A 14,809-nucleotide genomic window follows, 5' to 3' on the forward strand; every position below is an offset into this window, starting at 1 on the left:
CCTCCTAGACCTTAGAGGCTTTCTGAAGCTGGAGAAGGGCATCCCCACCGCCGCCCCACACACGCGCAAGTGCATGCACACGCACACACGTTTCCCCTAGAGCTTGCACCTGGGTGTGTGCGGTGATGTGGAGAGCTTTGTTCTTGGTGTCCCAGGCATCAGAACCTTTTCCCAGGGACACAACCGGCTTAAAGACCATAAATTGAGAATAGCCTAGGAAAGATTTCAGTGCTTTTCAATTGCATTTTCCTTAGGGGAAAAAAAACATTTCCATTAGCCTTACTTTTTAGTAGTGTCTTGGTTCCCTCTGAACTTTTCCATTTAACCCTGAAATGAGTCCATTTGGTAGCCTGGGATACCTTGTCGGCCTGGAGGATTTTGGAGCGTGCAAGATTCTTTTCGAGTTGTTCTTAATGGGTAAAAATGGACTTTTGCTTCTGAGAATAGGTGTATCATGGGTAGTTCATAAAGGATCAGTATTCTCCGGCCCCGCCCCCTCCCCCCAAAAAAGCCCTGTCCAAGTACTCTTGGGCAGCCATGGGTAACCATGAATTCCTCAAGGCTGCGGGCACAGTACCCTAAGCCTACAGATCTGAAGGAAAGGCTCTCAGGAGGGCCCTCTGGAGAAAGTATCTTCTGGGGCTGTGGGGCCGACTCTCCCTGGCCCAGCCAGGCTCGGGCCCCTGAGCTTTTGCTTGCTTCACTCTTTCCCAAGATGATCTCCTAGTCACATGGATCCCTTCTGGGATAGAGTGATGGCCCTGATACCAGGGACTGCCCTCAACCATTTCAGGAAAGTTCTGGATGAGCCAAGATCTCTTGAAGGACTTAAACTGACAGAAGTGGGAGTGACACCCTTCCTTAAGAACTTAAGACTGACAGGGTCTTCTTATTTTTTCTTAATAGTGCTTTGCCATTGCTTCAGAGAATAGCCAGCTAAGCCTGTATCTGCAGCTTGCTCGCAAGGTAGGCTGGAAACAGCTTTTCCAACTGAGGTAAAAGGTGCAAGACAAATCGTTCATTCACTCATTCATTCGTTCACTCATTCATTCCATGTCCCTTATATGCCAGGCCTACCAAGTGCCCTGTGCCAGACTAGGGGCATGGCGTGGTGAGTGACGCTGGCGTGTTCAGCATTTTTATCCAGGTAGAATCAGGAGCTAAGGGTCACCAGAATTCGTCTTGGAGAGCAAAAGGAATTCCTGAGCAAGACCTTTCCCCTGAGCAGGCCTGGGAGAAGGGTAGGGAGGGTGAGGGGTTGGCAGAAGGATTCTTGGTGGTCGCCAGCTCCAGCTGTTGTCGTGGCGGGGCGGGTCACTGGGATGGCTGTGAGGTTGTGCCTCATTAGGAGGCAGTGCCCCCGGCCCTCCTGGGTCATCGCCCAGCAGCCTGGCATCCACAGGAGGTGGCCCGGCAGTACCTAAGGGAAACAGACGCTTCTTTTACCCTATTTCCCTGTCACTTGTTGGTTCTTCAAAAAGACCTCAGTTCATTGTGTAGAAGGAAAAACTGTCTATAGACTCTGCTAGCAGCCTTACATAATGCCCATGTTGCTTCCAGGTGTCTCAGCAGTTAGGGAGTCCTGCCTTCTGTCCTTCAGGTCTCTGTCTTGGGAGTAACAACAGCAGCTAACAAAAACCAAGAGCCTGCTGTATACTGGGCACTGGCCTATGTGGCTTAACTCATTAAGTCCCCAAAAACCCAGTGACAGAAGAGGTGCTATTATTATCCCCATTTTACAAGTGAGGAAACTGAAGCTAGGAGAGGTTGTCACCCTTCAAAGCAGCACTGAGAGTGGACCCCGGGGGATACGACCCTACAGCCACCTCTCCTCATCTCCACGGTGTTCCTTGGCGAGCTGCTAGGAGGCTGGGGTCTGTTTGTGCTGTGATCTCAGGGGCGCTCCTGATGGAGGACGACAGCAGGGAGGCAGGAGTGAGCCCTAGGCCAAGTGTGCCGGGCTTTCAGAGTTTGCTGAGAGCCCTTCCGTTCTCCAAACTGGCGGGGCTGTAAATAAACCCACCGCTTTGGGCAGCTGAACCTTGCTCAGTGGATGGGGAGCAATCAGCTGCCTTCCGTCCTTCCTGACATGTTGGAGGCTCCCTGTGTACCCTTTCCACCTCCAAGGCTAATCTCACCTAGTTTCCCACCTCAGCCTTTCATAGCAAGGATTAGCCTGTCTCTTCCTGTTTCACTGGAAAGGTGGTTGGTCCTGCTGTTGGAGACTTGTTTTTGGATTCAGCTTCAGTGACAAGCTGGCTGGAACTAGTAGAGTTGACCATGGAAGGAAGTTGTCTTCCTGAACTCCAGCCCTGCCTGCCTAACAGAGCTCTAGTCACAGCCCTGCAGGCCAGGCCCCTGCCTCCCCTTCTCCCCTGGGGAAGTCTCTGGCCTCACGTTTGCCAAATGGCCATTCTCAGTGGATGTGGTGGTAGTTTTCAGGACCCTTAGTTGGTTGACTTTTGGGTGGCTTGCGGCGGTGTTACAGAACAGCAGGGACTGTTGGGGACTGCTTGGCGGAGCCCAGGCCCCCCCCCCCCCCACAGGTCTTTCCAGATCTACAAGGATGACCTTTGGCGCAGTGAAGTGGTGGGTGGTGTGCTTCAGGGGGCAGAGGGTGGGGTGGGGCGCACTCGTTACAAGTCAGGTGTGCCTTGCTCGAATCACCTGCCCACCACGCTCACTGAGAGTGGCTCTCCTGTCCCGTCCCTCCCTCAGAGCTCACCGTGTACCAGGGCTCTAAACTGGGGTGCCTTCAGGTGAAAATACAGCTATTTTTACTGTCTGCCAAATTAAGCTTGACCAAGGAGGAAGAAAACAACCTCGGGCGTTTTACATAAATGTGTCTGCTAGGACTGTTAATCAGTAACTCAGGAACCTGGTACGTGCAGAAAGAAGCCAGTTGTGGTCTGTATACCTAAGATAAAGACACATTTTGTGTTCAATAAAAGCGATATGGTGGTGTTTGCCTTGTTAGAAAATGCAGCAAGACCTATTTGGATGAGGCTCCTGAGGCCGGCACTCAATGTGAGTCAGGCTCATATTGCCGATGGCAGGGCAGCCTGTGCCTGTCTGTGCCGGGGCACTAATTGTAAGCACCCAGCAGCCACTTCTGTGGTGATCTCTGCCCATCTGGGCCCATTCCAAAGAGCCAGCTCCCCTCAAAGGAGCCTCTCCACCTTTTTCTGTAACCCAGTGCCTGAAACCAGAAAAATAATTTTCCTGGTTTCTGTTTAGCATCCAAAATCATAGCAGTTGTTGTCTTATATCCAGGGGCCGCTGACAGTGGGAGTTTGAGGCTTCTGAGTCTATTTCTGTTCTACTCCTACCTTTTCTCTCCTTGCTTTGTTTCCGTGATTCCCTGGTTCCAAGCGTCTTTCCTGCTACTTAGCAGGGTATGAAATAATAGATCGTGCAGTTCATCACCATCACCACCGCTCCCTCCTTGGGGCAGGCGGAGTCAGGCCATGATGACTCTATCAGTCAGGAGAAGCCAGGGCTGTAGCACAGCCTGGGCCAACCTAAAATGCTGCCTGTTTCTGGGTGAGCTGCTCACTAGCCAGCGTTTCTTTAAATTTTCTTATAAAGGAAGGAAAACAAGGACAGGGCAGTAGTAGGATTGACATTCCTCTCTCCTTAGCTCATTCTGAAAGGCCCTGTCCTGATTCTGAATTCTAGTTGTTGAATATTGGTCCCCCCGCCCCCCAGTATGGCATGTCACCATGCACTTCCTCAGATATGTCGTTGGCTCTTCTTTCCAAGGTGTCTTGTGAGCTGCCTGAGTCAGGGACCGTGTCTTTCATCCCGGACTCCCCTGCAGGGCTGGCTGTGTCAGGGAAATGAGAAGTGAGCATGTGGGGTGGGAGGGAGCCTGAGCAGAGTACCCGCCACCACAGCAGCTTCTCTCTCCTTCAGCACATCCTCTGTGAGGTCTGGCTGGAGAGGTCTGGAGGGGTCTTCGGACTGGAGGGCAGATGGGCACCTGGCAGACAGAGCGGACCTCCTTTTTTGGATGGCTGTGATGGGCGTCTAGCTGTCTGGCCTCCAGGGCAGCCCGGTGGGATCAATCGCATCACCAACCCAGGAGAACTGAAACAGCTGCTGGGACAGAACGTCCCTGAGCCACCAGCCTATAGAGCTTTGCCTCCTGCAAAGCTCCCATATCTCTTTCCCCGCAGGGTGTTGATATGTCTGGAATCCTCATGAATAAGCGGAGGATGAAAGAACGTAGGGTTTATCATTTTAACCACTTTTTTTTTTTTAACTTTTATTATATATTATCATACAGCTCAAATTTGTCTGAGTCTTTCTACTTCATGTCCTGTCCCCTGGGCATCTTTCATATTTTCACTGTAAACTTCTTGGCTTTTTTTTTTTTTTTTTTAATTTATTTATTTATGGCTGTGTTGGGTCTTCGTTTCTGTGTGAGGGCTTTCTCTAGTTGCGGCGAGTGGGGGCCACTCTTCATCGCGGTGCGCGGGCCTCTCACTATCGCGGCCTCTCTTGTTGCGGAGCACAGGCTCCAGACGCGCAGGCTCAGCAATTGTGGCTCACGGGCCCAGTTGCTCCGCAGCATGTGGGATCTTCCCAGACCAGGGCTCGAACCCGTGTCCCCTGCACTGGCAGGCGGATTCTCAACCACTGCACCACCAGGGGAAGCCCTTAACCACTTTTAAGTGTACAGTTTGGTGGCATTAAGTCCATTCACATTGCTGTGCAACCATCACCACCATCCATCTCCACAACGTTGTTCATCATCCCAAACTAGAACTCCTTACCCACTAAAAAATAAATCCACTCTCCAGTCCCTGGCAACCACCTTTCTACTTTCTGTCTCTATGAATTTGGCAGCTCTAGGTACTTCATGTAACAGGAGTCATACGGTATTTGTCCTTGTGTGACTGGCTTACTTCACTTAGCAAAATGTCTTTAAGGTACACCCATGTTGTAGCAAATGTCAAAATTTCTTTCTTTTCTTAGGCTGAAGAATATTCCATCGTATGTATAAACCGTGTTTTGTTTATCCTTTCATCCACTTGGTGGCTTCCACCTTTTGGCTGTTGTGAATATGCTGCTGTGAACATGGGTGTGCAAATACCTGTTCAAGCACCTGCTTTCAATTCTTTTGGGTACGAGTTGTAAAGCACAGGAGCAGGATGTCTTTTGAAGGTCAGTTTCTGATGACTCACCCTTCTCCACTGAGGGCTAGACTCACAGGCCAAAAGGTAGCTTTACTCACCGCCTAATTTTAGACTCCAACATAACCACCACTGGTCACTCGTAACATCAGGCTTCATTTTGATAATTGATAGGCTTTCACAGCATGTTAAAATTCCAGTTTTATGTATTACCTGTCACTGACTACACTTAGCTGGCCACTTCCTTGTGATTGTGGAGGCACCCTTGTCACTCGGTGGTGGGCACTGACACTAGGCAGTGCACCTCATTACACCCGGCTTGCTCCCAGGGGTGCAGGCTCTTGATGACTTTGCCCCTCCTAACCCAAGTTGGGCTGGTCTTTTGGTCTCGTCCCCAGACCTGGCTCCGTCCTGGGACCCGAAACCCTGAGCCCACTGACAACTGAGGATGTTGAGGTCACTTGTCTTCTACTCGCAGCAGCTTTGGGCAGGTGTGGTGTTACCCCCCAGGTCTGCTGATTCTTGTCATCTGTTTTCGTTTCATCCAGTTCTTACACAACATTTAACGTTATTAGAATTATACATCATTTCTTTCCTGGGAAAGTAAAATACTTTTCTGAAATACCTTGGCATTTGGAGTTGCTGCAAGAACTGGTGTTCCCTGCACCAGCTTAGAACCAGCCCTAGGGCCCTCGGTAGTTGGTGAGGTGGACACATCTGGGGGACGATGGGCTTTCGATGGATTCACCTGTCCTGTCATGCATGGGTCTCTCTACCTCTGGACGAGACTTCCTTTGGCCAGCACCCGTCTGTATTTGTCAGACGGGTTAGGAAGTAGAAATGGGAGCACAGGGAGAAGACCTGCACCCTGCACTTGAGGACCTCATAGTCTAGTTACAGCATTTAGAAACCCTGAGGATAAACTAGCCATTTCTGAGGCAGTCCTGTTGTCTTTTCCAGTGCCGCAAGTAAAAAGAAAGCATTGCCGGCCTACAAAGGGAAAGGCTCCTGCTCTCACCCCCAGGCTCTGTTCTGGGCCCTGTACCACACGTACTGTACACGTAGCCTCCCCTTTTCATCTAAGGACTTCCCTCGGGCCCATCTCTGTCTCGGTGCTGCATTCTTCTTAAGGACTGCTTGGTATTTCTAAGACTAAGGTTTTTGAATGATTGTAATGATAGTGTGATAGCAGCAATTCAGAGTCAGAAAGATCCTTGATGGGCTGGGCCAGGTCAGGAAGGCTTCTCGGAGGAGATGCGCTGAGCCCCAGGTGGTGGGTCCTGTCCTGTCAGCGATGCAGAGGAGGAGGAGGGCGGCCTCTGCTGCTTTTCTCTTCTGCTGTTCTCGGGGCTGACTGTTGCTTTCTCCTGCTCTGGCACGTGGCATTAGTACACGCTTAGTACTGTGCCGCCGTTTTAGTCCCCTGATGGTCGCCTTATTGGGCTTGGTTTTAGATGCTGGAGGATGAAGGGAGGAGTTTGCCAGACAGCAGATTAGATGCTTCTCAGAGGATCTGAAAGATCTGTGTGAGGTGTGGAAGAAGAGCCTTTCACATAGTAACCCAACCTGGAGCAAGATCTCTGGCCTAAACCCTGGGAGCTAATGAATCAGGCAGCTATTTCTGGAGCTGACCTGGAGGAGAGGGCACACTTCTCTGCCCTGGGGCGGGTGAGCCATTTCTCTGGCAGGGAGAGAAGGAAGAGGCTGTTAAGGGTGCACAGCCGGATCTGGGAGGCAGGCAGGCATCTCCGCTCACGTGTCACATTCTGCACGGGAAGGCTGAGGACTAGCAGGTGGTCTGGGAGGGACTGTGAAACCCACGGTGGGCTTTCCTGCTGGGGTCGGTGCCACAGAGCCTTCAGGTCTTTAGCGGGTGGGTGGGTTGTCACTAGGCATGGGCCTGGCAGTCAGGATGCAGGTCTGTCTCTGGTCCTCGGGTTATAGCCCTTGTGCTGTTGTCCTGTTTGTTCCCATGCTAACCGGGTGCCTCTTCTGTCCCAGGCTCAGTATATCAGCTCCCCGTCCCCTGTCCTGGGCTCTGCCTGAGGTTTCCAGAGTCACACTTCCCAAAGACGTAACCATGTCTCCCCGACCCTGAACCTGGGCTCTGATACCATGTGGTTGGTTGAGGCCAAAGGAAAATTGACAGAGACTGTGTGTGTGTGTGTGTGTGTGTGTACGCACACGCGTGTGCACGGGCAGTTGGGGTGAGAGCAGGGCCCGGAGTTGCTGGCAGTTCTCCCTCCAGCAGTCGTTCGTCCTCCTGCTGTGGCGCTACTGGAGGTGGCCTGGCTCTCTTCATCTGCCCCCTCCCCTCATAGTGGCTTTGGGCACACCCCTCCCTTGCGCTGGACCTGTTAGCCTCTGCCCAGTGAAGGGCTAGATGACCTTGCAGGCCCTTTGCTTCCAGAACAGCCTATGACTCTGCCTCCTGGCCTCTTGTTTATTTCTGAGGCTTCTCCCCTGAGTCCGGGTGAGCCCCCCACCCCTTCTCTCTGCCGGTTTAGGCCAGCTCTTTAGTCAGTCCTGGGAGGGGTCTGCCTGAGAGTCACTCATTTGAATAACAGTAATAACACCAGTGAGCATTTATTGAACACTTGACAATGTGCTAGACACTGTGCTGTTGGCGTTTTGCATGCCTGATCTCTTCATTTTCCCAGCAAGCCTGTGGGGTACAGATTACTGACGTTACTCGTATTTTACAGCACAGGAAGCTGAGGCTAAGAGAGGTTGTTACCTGCCCAAGGTTACATGGCCAATGAGTTAGATGAGCCTATATTTAAATCCAATTTGGTATGGCTTATTAAAATCTCTGTTCCTAAATTCTAATTGTGGTGCCTCCCACTAGATTGGAGCAGTGTGTCTTTGGGAATTGTGACCTGGATTGGGGCAGCAGTATCAGGTAGGGAAGGGTTTCTTCCCTGCTTCTCTCCGAACTTCCCATCTCCAGACTCTGCTGACAACCCACTGCCTACCCATCCCACCGCCCCTCCTGCTGAATCTCGGGTTCCTGGGAAGAGTTGTTGGAGCCTCTGGGGCCGCTTTAGCAAGGAGGAGGGAGGGCTGGGGAGATGGGGACGAGCTTTTCTGAGAACACCGCCAGTGCCCCCTGCACTGGGTTGTCTTTTTGTGTGCTGTCGGGTAGGGCGCAGGGCGCGGGCTGGGTCTGTGCTAGGCGGTCTCTGCCTGCGGGAGGGATGTGCTGATGCACACCTTGCCCGCTGCAGCCGTCAGCATCACTGGGGTTCAAGGCGGTTGTCTCTCTGCTCCGTGAATACGGCCCTAAGTGGGCTCCTGCCTCCTCACGGCAAAGCTGTCCTCACCCTGCTTTCCACAAAGACCAGAGTTCTGTGGCCACCAAATACGGGCCTCCGTGTTTGAAGCCCAGAGGAATTTCAGCCCATAGAATGAATACTTTTCTTTGGATTATTAGTTAGCCAAGTACCAGCCTTCACACTGTGCACGCGCCTGGAATTGGGTTTCCTGACTCGTGAAGGGGAGGCATTGGCCCCACTCCCTTTCAGGAGACCTTCCGGTGCTCTAGTGCGGTATGACGCTCGCTGAGCCACGGCTGGGCTGTGCCTGCTGACAAGCAGCCTTCCTCGTGGGGGCAGGTAGATCCGCTCTGAGTCTTGCAAAAGCAAGGGAATTTGGCTGCGAGGTGCCCGAGGCCCTTATAGGTAGAGCTCGGTAGCGGGGTTGCTGAACGTGGCTGGATACAGACCCATGGGATCCATGCAGCGTGGCTGAACAGTCTAGGTGGCCACGGAGAAAGCGCTGTAGGAAGGAGGAGCCTGGATGTCTTTGAGCAAAGGAGTGACTCGATGGGCAGGTAGGTGTAGAACAGTGGGAGTGTGCCGCGTGAGGAGCCAGGAAACTGACGTGTCGGTGCTACCTTCTAGTTGATTCTGGACGGACCACGTAGCCTTCCCTCATGCAGTTGCCTCTTCTATGAAATGGGACCATAGTGTGTTCTCTGCCTGTGAATGTGCAGGGATATCTATAGACTTCAGTCCAATGATGGTGAGGAAAAGGGTGATGAGGGCTGAGTCTGGGAGCAGCAGGCAGGTGCCTTGGTGAGAAGGCATCTATCCCACGTCCCAGCACTCTGGGGTGCTGCTGGAGGGCCCCAGAGGCAGAGCAGAAATGTGGAGGGGATACTTCCAGGACGAAGGAGTGGAGGATGAGCCCAGTGACTGTGTTGCTGGGGTCAAGAGAAAGCCAAGGGCTGGGGCGGGCGCTGCTTTCAGGGTCAGGTGCGAAGGCACTGAAGTTGCCGACAGCGCTGCTGAGGGAACAGGCTGGTAGGGCGGACGGCAGCAGCGTGGGGCTCTGCTGAGGAAGTGGGAGGAGAAAGAAGGGCATGATGCTGGCGCTCACACAGGTGAGGGAGAGAGGGGAGCCGGGGTGGGGGGTGGTGAGGGACCTGAAGGTGGCCCCTGGCGGACCATGGACTCCCCAGGGGTTTGCAAAGGCTAGACTCACTGTACCTGCTCCTTGGTGCCCTCTTTCTGCAGGACCAGGCTCCAGTGGGCTTCTGACTACCTGCTCAAACCCAAAGGGGAGGAAGAGAAGAGGCTGGGGTTGGTTTGGGAAATGCCACCAGCTCGTGTCACTGGAGAGGGAAGGAGTGCAGAAGGAACCCTGGCAAGTGGGGCTGTTGGGGACCTGGCGTGGGAGTGTTTCTGGCTCATGGGGCTCAGTCTTAGGAATTGCACCAGCGCGAGGACCCTCTGGTCTCCGAGCTCCTTGCGGGGAGGAGTGGTGATTTGATACAGCTACTGCTTGCCAGGTTTGCCCAGTAGGAATCCCAGCGTGTGCCCAGGGCTGAGTCAGCAAGGCCTGAGGGGAGTCAGAACTGCATTGAAGGCAAATCTGATGGGTGAAACTGAAGGTCACAGGGGCCAGGCCAGGGCGTGAAGGGAGCGACATAACTGGGAGCACAGGTTAGGGAAGCTGGGCCGAGGGGGGTCAGTAGGTAACTGTGACATTGGGGAAGGCATCCAGGACTGAGGCCAGTGCCGCCAGGGAGCCCAGATCAGTGGTTGCCAGCTGCCCCCAAAGAAAGCCCCTGGAGCTAGCACTGTGGCAGAGGCTAGAAGAGGTCCGAGCTCTGCTGAAACTGGACAGCCCTCCCTCCTGCCTACAGGACCCTGGCAGTGACAGTGGAGGAGTGGCTTTGAGTGTGGCTTTGGAACCGGACAAGCCTGGATTTGAGAAAAATATAAAATGCAGAGCAGAGTAAAAGCCCCCACCCCTCCCACACTCTGACCTTTGTTTCTTGCATTCTTTCAGAAATCTGTATGTGTATGTGTGTGTATATATATCCTTTTAATTGTACAAAAATAACAATGCACAATGTACAATATACCTTTTATCCCTTGCTTAATTCACTGGCAACATGGAAGAACCATCTCGTTCTTTTTAATGGCCATTTAGTATTCTATCCTATGGTATGCATTAGCTTGCCTAATCAGTCTCCAGGTGACAGACATCAAGGTTGTTGCTAGTTTGGGGTTATTTTGATACAGCAGCAGTCACAATGTACACACATTTTTGAACAACGGGACAATTATTTCTGTAGAAAAACCCTAGATACAGATTTTCTGGGTCAAAGTTCTATGCACCGCCCCTCCCTGCCACCGCTCCCCCAAAGGGGTTTCTACCAATTCACACTCCTGCAAACAGAGTTTGAGAGTTACAAATGATAGTAACAGAGCTGTTGTGAGGATTAAATGAGATAATGTGTAAAGCTTTCAGCCAGTCCCTGCCACATCAGGCTGTAGGGCAGGCCTCACTGCAAACTGGATCACTTTGATGAGTCAAGTAAAGTGCTGGGTTGGGTTTCGTAGTCAGCTTGGGGAAGGGGAGGTGGCAGGAAACAGTGCTCTGACAGCTGCTGAGCAGATGTCACCTTCATTCACACATCCAGGAAACTACCTGATGTGGGCCAGACACTGGAGCAGGGATGGAGCAGGGAACCAGGTAGCGTGGCTCTGCCTTCACGGAGCTGACAGTCTGGGGAGAGAGGGAGACCTCGAACAGGTCTCCACAGGTTGTGCTAAGTGCTCGAGCAGCATAGGACACCGTTGCTCAGTCCCCTCTGATTGGGTCTCTCTCTCCCCGCCCCCGCCCCTCCCCTGCCCCCCAGTGTACGTGATGGAGCGGGAAAGGAAGATGGACGACACCGGGTGTCAGGCGGCCCTGGCCGCGTGCTGGGCTGCTCTCTGCTGCTGCTGCCTCCTGGACAACTTGGACTGAGTAGCCGAGACCCAAGTGCTCCCTGCAGGCCTGCTACCTTCTGTTACTGGAATAAACAACTAGTGCTGCACAGTTTACATTTTTTCTTTCTTTAAAAATTAATCTACAGACTTCAAAATTTTAGCATCTATGATAGGTGTGAAATGGTATCTCACTGTTTTAACTACCTTCCTGCTTACTAGTAACCTTGAACATAAACAGATGTTTTTGATTTGCCTTTACAAATCTTGTGAATTGCTTGTTACATATCCTTAGCCTGTTTTTTCTATTCGTTTGTCTTCTCTTACTGATTTGTAGGGAATCTTTAAATATTCCACACACTAATATTTGTCACTTTTATAGGCTTGGAAATACCTTCTTCTTGTCTGTCTCTTAACCTTTTTATAGTGTATTTTCTAGTATGAAAGTTTTGTGTGTTTATTTTCTATTTTATTATTTTTGGCTGCGTTGGGTCTTCGTTGCGTCTTCGTTGCTGCACGTGGGCTTTCTCTAGTTGTGGCGAGCAGGGTCTACTCTTCGTTGCGGTGCGCAGGCTTCTCATTGTGGTGGCTTCTCTTGTTGCGGTGCAAGGGCTTCAGTAGTTGCAGCACGTGGACTCAGTAGTTGCAGCGCATGGGCTTCAGTAATTGCTGTGTGCGGGTTCTAGGCTGCACGGGCTCTAGAGCACAGGCTCAGTAGTTGTGGCGCACAGGCTTAGCTGCTCCATGGCATGTGGGATCTTCCCGGACCAGGGATCGAACTAGTGTGCCCCACATTGGCAGGAGGATGTTAACCACTGTGCCACCAGGGAAGTCCCGAAAGTTTCTAAATGTCATGTTTATCAATCTTTCCCTCATGCTTTGTGTGTTTTAATCTTTGAAAAATCATTTTCTATTCCAAGATTGCAAAGATAAGCCTATATTTTCTTCTAAAACTTTTTCACAGTCTTTTTTTTTTTTTGGCTGCATTTGGTCTCCATTGCTGCACGCGGGCTTTCTCTAGTTGTGGCGAGCAGGGGCTTACCCTTCATTGCAGTGCGCGGGCTTCTCATTGCGGTGGCTTCTCTTGTTGCAGAGCGCAGGCTCTAGGCACGCGGGCTTCAGTAGTTGTGGCTTGCGGGCTCTAGAGTGCAGGTTTAGTTGCTCCGCGGTATGTGGGATCTTCCCGGACCAGGGCCCGAACCCGTGTCCCCTGCATTGGCAGGCGGATTCTTAACCACTGCGCCACCAGGGAAGCCCTTTCACATAGTCTTTAGTCCACCTAAATTTGTGTTTGATCATGGTGTAGGATAGGGTTCTGGTTTTCTTTTTCCATTTTGATAGTTCCAGCACCATTTATTGATTACGTCACCCTTTCCCCACTGATTTGAAATGAGATTTGTCATATAACAAGTTCCTACATATAAATGGGCTAGAATCAGAAGTCTGGTGTGACAGGCATCTTCCCTGCCCCCAGGACATGCATACACACATACTCCTTTCTCTTCTTTAGAATTTTCTTGGATATTCTTGGCCTTTTACTGTAATCTGGATTTTAGGATGAGTCTGTCAGTTTCTATGGAAAACTACCATGTTTGGCTTTAATCGGAACAGCATGTAATTCATAGAGTAATTGGGGGGAAGAGTTGATGTATTTAAGAGTGTTGTCTTCCTATCTGGAACATGGTATCCCTTCATTTTTTTGGACTTCTTTTATGTCCTTAGATCAAATCTTATAATTTCTTCACGTAGCTTTCACATATCCTTTGTTGGTCTTTAAAATTGGATGTCTTCTCGGGTACCTTGCAGTCTTAATGCTATTGTAAATGGACTCTTTTTTTTTTTTTTAATATTACATTTTTTCGTGAAAATAATTTCTTCATTCCAGTGGGGTCACAGATTAGATTTTTAACCCAGTTTTATCACAACATTGCCTTGGGACACTTTAAACTGTGGGAGGAGCAGTTCTTCAATCTGCCCCAAGTGTACTCCCAGGGAATCACCCTCCGACCAACATTCAGTAGCTGCTGAATATCTCCAGTGTGGTAGGCGATGGACCACAGAGAACAGACCCCATCCCTGCCACCATGGGGCTTACACTCTAGGGAGGGAACAAGACATTAAATAATCCCACAGGTATTATTGACATTCTGCTTTCCTATGAAAAGAAGATATGTATTGCTATGAAAACATATGAAAAGGGGACAGTCTGCACAGTCTGGAAGGGTGCTGAAAGACGAATAGCTGTTAATAGGCAAAACAATTGTAGGAAAAGCAGGTGCATAGGCCCAATGGCAGGAGAGAACATGCCTCATTTGAGAAACTAGAAGAGGAAACTGGTGTGGCAAAGAACAACGGGATGTTGGGAACAGATGAAGAGCAGGCAGGAGCAAGATGGGGGGCTCACAGCCCCACTTAGGGATTTTGGTTTTTGTCCTGTGAGCAGTGGCAAGCCATTGAAGGATTTTAAGCAAAGGGATGACATGATCACATTTGCATTTTTAAGAGCCCCCTTTGGCTTCCATGTAGAGAATGGTTTGAGGCACAAGTTCACATGGTGATGATGGAAAGACATGAACGTACTTGAGAAATTTGGAAGTAAAATCACAGGACTTGTAGATGGATTGGATATGGGGATTGAAGAAACGGGGAGTGGGGATGACTCCTGAGATTCTGACTGGAACTAGATGCCTAGTGGTGGTGTTTGTGGAGGTTGGAAACAAAGTAAAGGAGTATATTTGCTCAGGAGGAAGAAAATCATGTTGGGCTCTGAATGTGTTGGGTTAGATTGAGGTGTTTATGAGACATTCAAGTAGAGATGTCAGGTAAGCAGTTGTATATACACCTGGAGCTTGGAGGAGAGGTTGGGCTGGAGATTTAAATGTGGAAGGCACTGGCATATTGGTAGTAACTAGAACTGTGGGAGTGAATGAGATCACATTAGGTAGAAATGTGGAGGGAAAAGAGAAGGTGGCAGTGTAGGGCTGAGCTTTAAGGAAAACTGACTTGGACCTGTAGATGATGAACCTGCAAAGAAGTCAGAGATGGAAAACCAGGAGAATGGGATGTCCTGAAAGTAGGAGAATTTGTATTAAGGGAGTGATCAGTAGCATCAAATATTGCTGGGAGGTCAGAACTCAAAAGTGTGCATTGGACTTAGCCACACTATTGTCACTGAGGGGTGGACTTCCCTCCAGTTCCTATTCTGTGAAGGACACCAACAGAGGGAAAGACAGGATTGCTAGGACCAGAATACAGGATTGGAGGAAGGCAGGCATTTGTGTAGGTGTGGAAGAGACAAGCTCAGAGTGCAAAGAACCAGCTGGGCACCATGAAGGCTCAAAGCCTCTGCTAAACTGGAGAGAACCATGCAAAAAAACAAGTTCCAGAAGGATCAGACACCAAGTAAGGGAGTCAGGTTATTGTCACTCAGCTTTGAGCCTGGGCAGAGAA

The 14,809-nt window shown here is 50.7% G+C and overlaps 1 long non-coding RNA gene across 1 annotated transcript in view; it reads left to right on the top strand.

The window, feature by feature from the left end:
• LOC137759591 (uncharacterized) overlaps positions 1 to 11,471 on the top strand; it is a 55,096-nt gene extending 43,625 nt beyond the window's left edge. The window contains exon 3 of the long non-coding RNA XR_011073115.1: positions 11,290 to 11,471. This is a non-coding gene — a long non-coding RNA (uncharacterized lncRNA). The remainder of the gene's footprint in view (positions 1 to 11,289) is intronic.
• Positions 11,472 to 14,809: the final 3,338 nt, after the last annotated feature.

The sequence above is a fragment of the Eschrichtius robustus genome, chromosome 2 (assembly GCF_028021215.1).
Source record: "Eschrichtius robustus isolate mEscRob2 chromosome 2, mEscRob2.pri, whole genome shotgun sequence".
NCBI lineage: Eukaryota > Metazoa > Chordata > Mammalia > Artiodactyla > Eschrichtiidae > Eschrichtius > Eschrichtius robustus.